This window comes from Pipistrellus hanaki, assembly GCF_964339955.1.
Source record: "Pipistrellus hanaki genome assembly, chromosome: 8".
Lineage (NCBI taxonomy): Eukaryota > Metazoa > Chordata > Mammalia > Chiroptera > Vespertilionidae > Pipistrellus > Pipistrellus hanaki.
Window position 1 is genome coordinate 59,486,226 of NC_140510.1, and position 11,008 is coordinate 59,497,233.

An 11,008-nucleotide genomic window follows, 5' to 3' on the forward strand; every position below is an offset into this window, starting at 1 on the left:
CCTAGGAGCCTTTGGCTTAAGGCTCAAGGGCTCTCTAGAGAGGGCGGAGAAATCCAAGGTGCGACAGGATTTTCATGGATGTTGTGAGCTCTAATCAAGAAATGCGGAGGGCCTTCCAGGAAGAATTCCACAGGAAAACCCTGCGACCAGCACCTTCCCACTCATAACCCCACTGGCCACCTGCCCCACGGGGCACCAGGGACTTCATTCACTGCCCAGGTGCTGGGTTCTCACCTTTCACCCTGGAAGTGTGAGCTGGAGGGAGGGCTAGGGCCAGGCCTGGCCGGGGCCAGCCCGCCCTCCCTCAGCACTGACCTTTCCCCCAGAGGCTGTGGGGTCTCCTCAGGGCCTGGTGAGGGGCAGACACAGCTATTCCCTGGGAAGGGGTTCTGAGCCCAGGTTTGGGGACCAGAGGGGACAGCTCTGTACTTTTTGGCTCTCACTAGGGGCTGGTCGCCTGTCCCCGTGAGACTCAGTCTCCTGTGAGCACCGGTTACATGAGATCTGAAGATCAGCGTCTCCTACGCGGTGGTATCCCGGCAGGCTGGCTGCTATACATATTATTATTGTTAATATTGATAACCCACCCCACAAGCCCAAGGAGGTGGTGATGGGGGGAGCTTGTCAGTGGAATCTGGTTCGTTGAGAGGAACAGTTTGTCCTCACGGGTTCATGTCGTCTGTGCCGAGGTGGAACTCAGACTGGGGACTGGATGACAATTAATTGCTCAGCCCCTGACTGAGGTTTGGGGTGGGCGATGTGGGACAGGCTAGGCCCATTTCAGGCAGTCTGACAGGCTCCCGCAGGCTGTTGGCCTCCCTTTGGGCAGAGCCCTAGCAGATCCCCGCTGATTGTCTCAAACCGCAGCTGGGTGGTTGAGCAGGGCCAATGGGAAGGGGGAGATCAGACTGTAGATGGAAACTGTCCCGCCCCGCAACCCAGGCTACAGAACCAGGAGATATGGGGGTGGGGGTGGGGTGAGGGTAGGGGGTGGTCTGGTCTGTAGCCATGGAGGGAGGGTGGGGGATGGGAAAAGCTAGCCGGGTGGGAGGCAGGAGTCCCAGAGGGTGGTGGCAGTGGAGGTGGTGTCACTGGGCCCTCTGATCCCCTCAGGTGGAGGTTCTGCCCTCGACAAGGAAGCTCAGGGAGGCCTGATGTTGGAGAAGCCCAAGAAGCTCCTCCTCCCTCTCCTCCCCCCTCCCTTCCCTACACCTCTTTTGCACTTTACTTTCCCTTATCAGCCCCCCCCCCCCCCCCGTTCTCAGTCTCTATGTCAGCACCACCCATCCTCCAGAAACAGCCGGGATAACCAGACCCAGCTGGTTTAGTAGCAGCCAGCCCGCCCCGATGCCACCACGCAGGAGACGCTGGTCTGCGTATCTCATGTAACTGGTGCTGGCCTGGGACCAAGGACATGCCTTCCCGTTGGGTGAGGGGAGACACCTGACGGGCCAGAGGCTGCTCTCAGTGATCCCTTAACCAGGCAATGTGGGGCTGACTTGGGGGAGAGAGAACCCCAAAGCTGGGTGGGAGGAGCCTGGCACCCGGGAGAGAGGTTACCATCTGCAGAGGCTGGTGCTCAGTGGTGCTGGGCCGTGGCTCGGTGGAGAGCTGCCCTGAGCAGAAGCCCGCCCTCCAGGGCAGCGTGGCCAGTGCTTCCAATGGGTGGCTACGCTTGCACCAGAGGGTCCGTCAATTGGCATGGGAGTGTCAGGAGCCACCTCTCTTTGGTGAAAAGCATGTCCTTGAAGATGTGTGCCAGGCAAGAAATACTGTACAGGCCCCTCTGCCCGAGCCCGAGCAGCTCAGCAGAGCAGTGCCCTGGGCCCAGAACTCTCCCCGGTTGGTCCGGGACGCCCCATACAGTGATCTGATTGGAGGGTTAGCCAGCTTTGGACTATTTCGTCCTGGAATTCGCCCAGAGAGACGCTTTTTCGACGGAGAGTGGGGCTCCCCAGCGCTCCCGGGCAGTGGTGGGAGGTCTGTTTTGTGCTTCTTGCCGATAGGTGCTTTAAGTGGGGTGGCATTGATTCCACTGTAACATACCACGTGGGGAGGAGGTGTGGGTGCGGCCCAGCATTCCCACCTACCTTTGGTCCTTGGAGGCCACCCATGTCCACTGCAGAGACCTGACCCTCTCTGCAGGGCACCCTGGGAGGGACTGCCCGGGCCCAGTGCAGGGGGAAGGAAGGAGTAAGGAGGAGGGAGGAGGGGAAGAGAAGCAGCACACAAAGGAGGAAGAGGAAAGGGCCAAGAAGGAGCTAGCAGAGAGGTGGGGGGCGGGGGAGGAGCTCAGGGGGCAGGGAGGAAGGGTTTCCGAGGCATGGGTGGCCTGGTTTGAAGTCTGGGAGGTGCCTCACCCGAGGGCAGATTGGGTCCAAGAGAAGCTCCAGTCACAAGGGCGAGAGGCTGGGGGAGTTAAGAGTCTCCGTTCAGGATTTGCATGTGAGTAGCACAAAGGACACACCCTGCTGCCGAGTGCTCTTCTGCGGGCAAATCCCAACCCGGCCCAGGCTGACCCAGCAGCCAGGAAGGTGACATTGCCCTCACCCATAGGATATTTCAAAATCAGAATCACCAGGCCGCCTGCGTAGAGTCCGTTGGGAAATTGTACTTTTCCAGTTTCCCAGATGACGCTGATGTGCAGGCAGGTTTGGGAACACTGGCACTGTGCCCTCCAATCCCAGGCCCGTGGTCAGCCCTGGGCAAGGCCCGCAGAGGCACACTTCCTCCTGTGAGCCCGGGGAGAGGGACACGGAATGGGGAAGTTGGAGGCAGAGAGGGGGAGAGCTGAGGAATTCATTTTTCCTAGTGGCAGCTGAGGAAGGGGAGGGGTTTCGGTGCTTAAAGAGTGGGAAAGGGCGGGACAACAAGACGTGTGAGGGCATTCCTGTGCATCCTGGAGACCCAGGCCCCCGGCTGCCCTGGAGCCTCTGGGTGTGAGTGACAGAAACCCAACTCCAAGTAGCTCAAGCAAAGGAATTTATTTGCCTGTCCTTTGCTCTCTCTTGTCCTCTCCCCACAACCCACTCTCTGTACAGTTCACCTACCTGTTTATTTGTTTAAAACAAATAAATTTTTGAAGACAAATTTTTTTTCAATCCTCACACAGGGATATTTCTTTCATTTTTTTTTCTTTTACATTTTTTTTATTAAATTATAATATTATCTGTGTGCATATTTTAACATTGTCCCCCCACCTCCCATACATACCCTCTCTCCCCAGAGTTTTGTGTCCATTGGTTGTACTTATATGCATGTATACAAGTCCTTCGGTTGATCTATTATCTTCATGAGGATATTTCTTTTAGTTGATCTTAGAGAGAAAGGGAAAGAGAGAGAAGCATTGATGTGAGAAAGAAACATCAATTGGTTGCGCTGCCTGGGGATCAAACCCGAAACCAGGGGATGTGCCCTGACTGGAAATTGAACCCATCTCCTTTTGGTGCAGGGGACAATGCTCTAACCCACTGAGCCACACCAGCCAGGGCGGTTCACCTACCTCTTGCCTCTCTCCTGAACCCGGGGCTTCTTCGTGAGGCCTAGGAGAAAGGCAGGCTTGCAGATGGCCTCAGGTGTTTGCCACTCTATCTTGAGGACCCCAGAAGAAAGAGCCCCACCCCACCCCGCCTTCCCAACCTTCATATATAAAATTCCAGGGAAGGACTCTTATTGGTCTTGCTTTAGTCTTATGCCCAGACGTGGGCCAATGATCATGTCTAGTGTGATTGGCCAGGCTCTAGTCATGTGTCTGCTGCTGGGGTTGTGTTATCGGTGGAAGTGTAATTCTTGCAGTGTTGCGAAGAAAAGAATTTCCTGAGACTTGCATGGGAGAATGAGTAATATTTATTCAGTGGAAATAAACTCCTGGGTTTCCAATGTTCCATTTCCCTGCATCCTGCCATGGAAAAGGCCCAAACGTGACTTCAGCAGGGCCAGAATAAAAGCCACTGCCCGTCGTTTCTGCTCCATAGTGAAGTCCAGTCCAGTCCAGCATTCCACATGTGGGGTCAGCATGGCCATGGGTCAGCAGCAGCTGAGGCCGCATGGCGGTGGGGTGAGAACACGTGAATGCACTAATGGGCAAGTTCGGGTCACAGAGCAAGAGAGGGCGAGAGAGAGGAAACTGGGGAATTAAAATTATTATTTTTTTTTTATTGATTTCAGAGAGGAAGGGAGAGGGAAAGAGAGAGAGAAACATTAACGATGAGAGAGAAGCATTGATTGGCTGCCTACAACCCCGGGCATATGCCATGACCCGGAATCGTACTGTGACCTTTTGGCTCATTGGTTGATGCTCAGCCACTAAGCCACGCAGCTGGGTTCTTTGGGGGTTTAACCAGGAGCTTCTTCAAACTAACCAACGAACTTTCCACGCTTTCACACTGATGATGGGGTGCACCCTCCAGCCAACCCATTATTCTCCAGGCTAGACTGACAGGCAAGCACCTCCCTGTGCCGCCGGAATTCTACTGTCTAGTTGCCCATCTCCGCCTTCTTTCCCCAACATCCAGCCTGCGGGGGAGGGGAGGGTGCCAATCCCCTTGGAGGAACAATGCTGAGCGAACACCTGGTGGGGCTTCTCAGGTGATCATGCTTACAACGTCTGACTTCCCTCTGCTTTCTTGCTTTTATTAATATTAATTAGTTAATGACAACCGTTGGGGCAAGGTCCTGGGAGTAGCAGCCTCATATGAACTTCCTGGAAGGGGGCAGATTCCCCAGGGAAAGCAGGGCAGCCTGCCTGGCCAGGTAGCTACATTGGTTAGAGAGCATCATGCTGATACTCAAAGGTTTCGGGCTCAGTCTCTGGTCAGGGAATATACAAGAATCAACCAATTGAATGCATATGTAAAGTGCAGTCCAGTTTGTGCAGAATCGATGTTTCTCTCTCTAAAAAAATTTAAAAATTTGTGGAAATAAAGAGAGCAAGGGAAGAGATGTCAGCCAGTCCTCCTGCTCGGCCAAGCCCCGGACTCTTAAACCCCCTCCCACACAGACCCTCTGAGACGGAGCCCTGGAGGAGGAAGAACAGAGTGGTGGCTTGTGGGAAACGTCTCCGCTTGCTTTCCTGACAAGGAGCCCCGGCTGCGAGGAGCCCCAGGCTAGCTGGTGGAGGGGGGACTATCTGGCCCCTTTCTGAGCCTAAGTTCCCACTGGCTGGTCTGGGGCAGCCAATTCCCCCAGGTCTTTGAGGCGTGGGAGCCCGTCGGGCGGGGCTGGAGCTGGCAGCAGCTAAGAGAAGCCAGGCTCCAAAGGCCCGGGCCGAAGGGCCATGGGCTTGGAGGAGGCTGGCGGAGAGGCTAGGCAGGAGTGGAAGGGGTGCTCTCCAAGCGCTGCCCTGGACTCACAGACACAGACACAGAGACGAGACAAACACACACTCACACACAGCCACACAGGTGTGCAAGAGACACAGACATAGGCCACACAGGCCCAGGCACTTAAACACACACCCAGTGACAGACAGACACACACACACAGACACACATACTCACATTCAGAGACACACACAACACTCAGATACACGTAGGTCAAACACACCCAGACACATATATTTAAGGGAGGTACACACATACCCTCATAGTCATACATACATGTACACAAGAGACATGCATACCCAGTGAGGAACACACACACACACACACACACACACACACACACACACACAAATACACATTTCCAGAGAGATGCACACGCACACCTAAAGACATCCAGAAATACAGATACTCATCACACACACACAGACACATGCAGAGAGACAAACACCTTCATACACACACACACACACACACACACACACACATGCACACGCGCCTACGGCCTTTCCCAGGGGGAGGGGATCTTCTCAACCAGCTCATCTGCTCGGGTGAAACCCGGTGTGGTGGGCCCTTGGGAACATGGGAATGGGCTGGGACCAGGCAGCCCCCTGTTGCAGCCAGGAGTGGCCTCTTTGGATCTGTTCTTGGTCCTCAAGTCTGTGCCCACCCCTGCTTCCAGGAGCTCCGGGCACTTCCCCACGCCCACATCTACCCCCACCCCTACGCTAGCCTAGCCACCTTGGCTTTCTCCCCCCATTCCCCAACATCCCAGCTCCCTTCGGCTCAGATGCATGCCCCACTTCCAAGGTGAGTGAACTCCTGCTCATCTTTCAAAACCCACCTCAAACGTCCCACCTCTGGAGTAGGTGCTCCCTCCCCTGTCTGTCTGTCCCTCCTCTCTGTCTGTCTGTCTGTCCCTCCTCTCTGTCCACCACACTGGGCACAACTGGGGGCAGGGACAGGCCTTTCTTCATTCCTGGCATCACCGGGGAGGGGAGGGGAGGGGAGAGAAGGGGAGGGGAGGGGAGGGAGGCGCCGGGCCTGTCTTTAAATAGCCCAGGGATGAATTACCAGCATTGGCTGCCTGGAGGAGACCCTGGCTGGGAGGAGGGCAATCTGACCTTGGCCACATTCAGATGATGACTGGGTGTGCCCACCTCAGGGAGCCTTGGGCGGCCCAGACAGATTTGCAAAGCCCCGGCCCCACCCCCAGAACCCGCGTTCAAACTGACACTGACACGCATTCACAGGAGGGTGGGCATGGTGCCCCCTCGTCCTGGACAGCTGGGCTGCGCCCTCTGCCCAGGCCACCAGTGACTCACATCCCCGCCCTCCGCCGCTGGCTGGGGCACACACAGTCTCCTTTCAGCCCCTGGGCCTCAAACACTAGCTCAGTCTTCCTGCCCGGTGCCTCCCCCTCCCTGGTGAGCCAGCGGGCCTCCCGGCCTGGCAGCGTGGCCCCCGGGAGGCCGCGCGAGGCCCCCTCCCTCTGCGGCGTCCAGGGCTCCTGTCTCTCGTCACCTGGCTCTTGTCCAGGCCGGCCCTGAATGGCTGCCTTTTCACGGCCCGGAGGCTGGCCGGGTGCATTCTGGGCAGCCCGCTCCCACCAGTGCCGAGGGACAGCTGTCGCCATGGTGCTGTTACCCCGAGGGCACAGAGCCTCCGGGGCCAGTGAGACTCAGCGTCCTCAGTCCCTCCCAGGCTCTAGTCTGGCCTCCTCAGTCCCAGAGAGCCTCTTCTCACGTACCTTTCTGTCTGCTTCCCCAGCGGCTCTAGGTAGCCTGGCCAGGCCAGACTTTTTATTATCCCCATTTTCCGGAGGAGACAACTGAGGCCCTTGCTGAGTCCTGGTCTCGGTAAAGAAGGTGACCAGGGTGATGGGCCTCATGGGGTGCCAGGAGCTTGATGAGGTGGCTGACCGGGTGCCCTGGCGACGGGTCAAGTGGGCACCATCTGACGATGGTCGCAGCATCTTCCCTTCTCTAGACTTTGCGTCTGCGCCCTGAACCTCTCCTCTCTCAGGCTGGGCTGTCACAGTGCCGTAGGCCCCCCCGCCCGCCCTGACGGCATGCTCCGGCCAAGGGGTGGGCTCTGCCCGGGGAGTTTCAAAGAGGAACTGAGAGAGGGACACGCCTGTGCTCTCTGATCACAGGGCTTTCGAAGGTGCGACTGGGTGTACTGGGGAAACATGGTATCGCCTGCACCCCTCTGTCTGCAGTGAGAGAACCAAACACTCAGAGCAGAACAGGAACTGAAAGGGCAGGAGCCTGGCTTAGAGGCCCCGTGATTGGCCAAAGAGGGCCCGTCTCGAAAACATGTCCTCCGCCTCACCCCCAGGACCCGTGGCTGTGTGAGGATGAGGCCAGAAGCGGGGCAGATGTAATTAAGGCTAACTAGGGTGTGAGCCTGATAGTCCAGGGCCCCAATCTAATCACAAGAGCCCTTGAAAGCAACCGAGATACAGCAAAAGGGAAAGTTGGAGAGGTTCCAGGCCTGGGAGGGATTTGGCCCAGAGATCAGACAGAAGACTCTGGGAGCTAAGGGCAACCTCCAGCTGATGGCGAAGACAGGGGACCTCAGTCCTACAGCCGTAAGGAACTGGACTCTGTCCACAGCCCGAATGAGCGTAGAAGCAGAGTCTTCCGGGGCCACCCCGTGAGAATGCAGCTGCCAACATCTGAGCTGAACCCTGTAAAATTCTGAGCAGAGAAACTGGATGAGCCAACTCGGATGTCTGACCCACAGAAGTCTGAGAGAATAAATCCGAGTTGTTTCCAGCGGCTAAGTCTGTGGTAACTGGTCACAACAGCACTAGAAAGACAACGTCGGCCCTAAGAGCTGGTGCCACCCTGCTTCCCTCCATTTGGTTACAGGCACCAGCGATTTTTTGTTGGTGGTTTTTGTCACCCATAACCAGAGACTCCTCCTGACGCGTTATTTTTATGACACCTTCATTGTTTCCCAAACAGCCCGCTCCCCTGGGCGGGTAGACCATGAGGCACCCAGAAACTGGGGTAGCCACCACCCAACAGGCTGGGGGACAGCAGTAGGTGACAGAGGGACAGGCCCTCATGGACCTGAGCCTTGGAAAGTTTGAAGCAGTTCTTCCGGGAGGCTCAGGGGCACTTCCTTCTGGACCCCTCCCTTCCCCCAAGTAGGGCTGAGGTCACGGGGGGAAAGCCATTGCCTGGGGGTCAGTCCTGCGGTGGCTTGGTCAGAGCTTGTGAAGGTTGGCAGGGTCAAAGGACATGGGGTTCCAGTCCCAGATGTAGGGGTGATGGGTCTGTTTCCTGTGTGGCTAGTGGTGATGGTTCCATGGGTATCTGCATAAGCCACCGTGGGCACTGAGACGTACAGTGCACTGAATGTCAGTGGAGCCTCACTCAAGCTGTGAAAAGGAAGAACAAGAAGATGACTGAGACACAGGCTCCCTGAGGGACTTTGTGGTTTGTGGGAAGGCACAGCCAGGAGGCACTCCAGAGTGTGGGGGCTCAGGACGGAGTCCTGAAGTGAGACCCAAAGCCCTGGGGCTCAGGATGTGGTGAGGCCGCTCATAGAACTGCAGATTCCAGCACTGGCTGGTTTTGTTCAGTGGTTAGAGCGTCTGCCTGCAGCTGAAGGGGTCTCGAGTTCAATTCCCACCCAAGGGCATGTACCTGGGTTTTAGGTTTGATCTGTGGCCTCGGTGGGGGTGTGTGCGCGCGTATCTCTCTTACCTCTCTCTCTTTCTCTCTCTCTCTCTCTCTCTCTCTCTCTCTCTCTCTCTCTCTCTCTCTCTCTCTCTCTCTCTCCACTCATTCCTCCCTTCTACTCTCTAAGGATCAATGGAAAATATTTCCTCAGATGAAGATTTTTTAAAAAAAATATTCAGGTTCCAGGCCCCTTCCCCCTTTCCTGGCCAGTTGGCTCCTGCACATTTAGGTTTGAGCATGTGTCCCCCTGGACAGGACCCTGTGGGGAGCACCCCGGCCTCCTTCCCTCTCGGAGCTCACCTGTCTGTGCAGTGACCGGGAGAGGGCAGGAAAGTCTCCTGGGAGCTGGGATTTGTGTGTGAAGCCATTTTGCCCAATTGTGGAAACAGTTCTGAATCACAGCTTGGTTTTAGCTTGAGGCTGGCCTTAGACCCAGGATGCCATCTCGCTTCTGAGAGTTCATGGAGCCAGGGGTACCAGGGCAGAGAGGAGCCAGGGCCAGGAGGCCCTCTCCCTGCTGTCTACTGGACTCGGGAGCATTGGAAGCAGCCCCCATAGACGAGAGAGGAGGGGCTGGACAGAGGTGCATCATTGTGGGGGTTTGAGGGGGGCTTTTAGAGCCAGGGGATCCAGAACTCTGAGAGTAGGACCCAGGATCTCTCTCTCTCTCCTGGACATGGGAGGTCACTGCCAGTGTGGGGAGCCTCTGATTAAAGATGCTGGTGAATCAACCAAGGAGAGAAAACACCCAGTCCTGGATTGGATGCTGTAACACAGAAGATGACCAGGGTGTGTGCGAGTAAGGTCCAACCCCCGCCCCAGCCGGAAGACAGGTTGGAAATAAGGGAGGGCACCAGGGACTCACCCAGGGACCGAAGGGTCACAGTAGGGAGGAGGACGGGGGCCTCCTGGTGCATGCTCCTCTCTGTCCCAGGGCCTCCAGCTCCATGCACTCTCCAGGGTGTAGAGCAGACAGGCCAGAGTGGTCCTTGGTGGGGCACAAAGGCAGCCAGGGCATGTCAAGTCCTCCTCCCCCCCCCCCCCCCCCCCCGCCCCACTCCCCTCCAGGCCACAGCCCTGGGCCTCACATTCTGGCAGTAAGATTTCTTGCATTTCAGCCCTGGGCCAGACCGAGTTTCTGAGAAGTTGTATTTAATGGCAACTATGATCTGGAACTTTTTGGTTCAGTTTGCCTAGCCTGCTGCTGCTCCTGCCTTATGTGACCTTAGAGTCCTCCATGGACTTTGACCTTCACAACTGAGGCTGTGGAGCGGGTCTGGTCCCCCAGGAGACGGTGACCGTGGCACTGTGGCATCACCCTCGGTCCCACCGGAGACTCTGCGCGGTCACCATCCCCGCCTCTCTTCCTGCAGACCGGGATGTGGCCAGCATTTTTTTTTTTTTTAATAAATTATAATGAGGTGCTATTTTATTTTATTATTTTTAAAAATATATTTTATTGATTTTTTTACAGAGAGGAAGAGAGAGGGATAGAGAGTTGGAAACATCGATGAGAGAGAATCATCGATCAGCTGCCTCTTGCACACCCCCCACTGGGGATGTGCCTGCAACCAAGGTACATGCCCTTGACCGGAATTGGCTCAGGCACTTTATCCAGGCCCTATCAGCCCCGCCTTCTGCAGATAAGCCCAGGGTTTCCAGTGAATCCAGATCATCGCTCTGGACCTGTAGGTCACGGGCGGGAGCTGTGGCGGCAGCCAGGAGCAGTGCCACACCCTGCAGCCCGTGGGGCCGCTGTGTTTCTGGCCGCACACCGACAGAGGTGTGAGCAGCAGTGTGCCCAGTGGGAAGGTGTCCAGGACGACTGTTATCAGTCCTCTGGTCCTCCGTTATCAGGCAGCCCGGGGAGAAAGACGGCAGCTTAGTTCCTGTAAGGTGACAGCCGGAAGTGAAAAGCTGCTGGCACTTAGGCCAACACCAGGGGTCTGCGGACGGGTAGAAACAGATGTGGGCAGAGGCTGCCGGAGTAGCTGA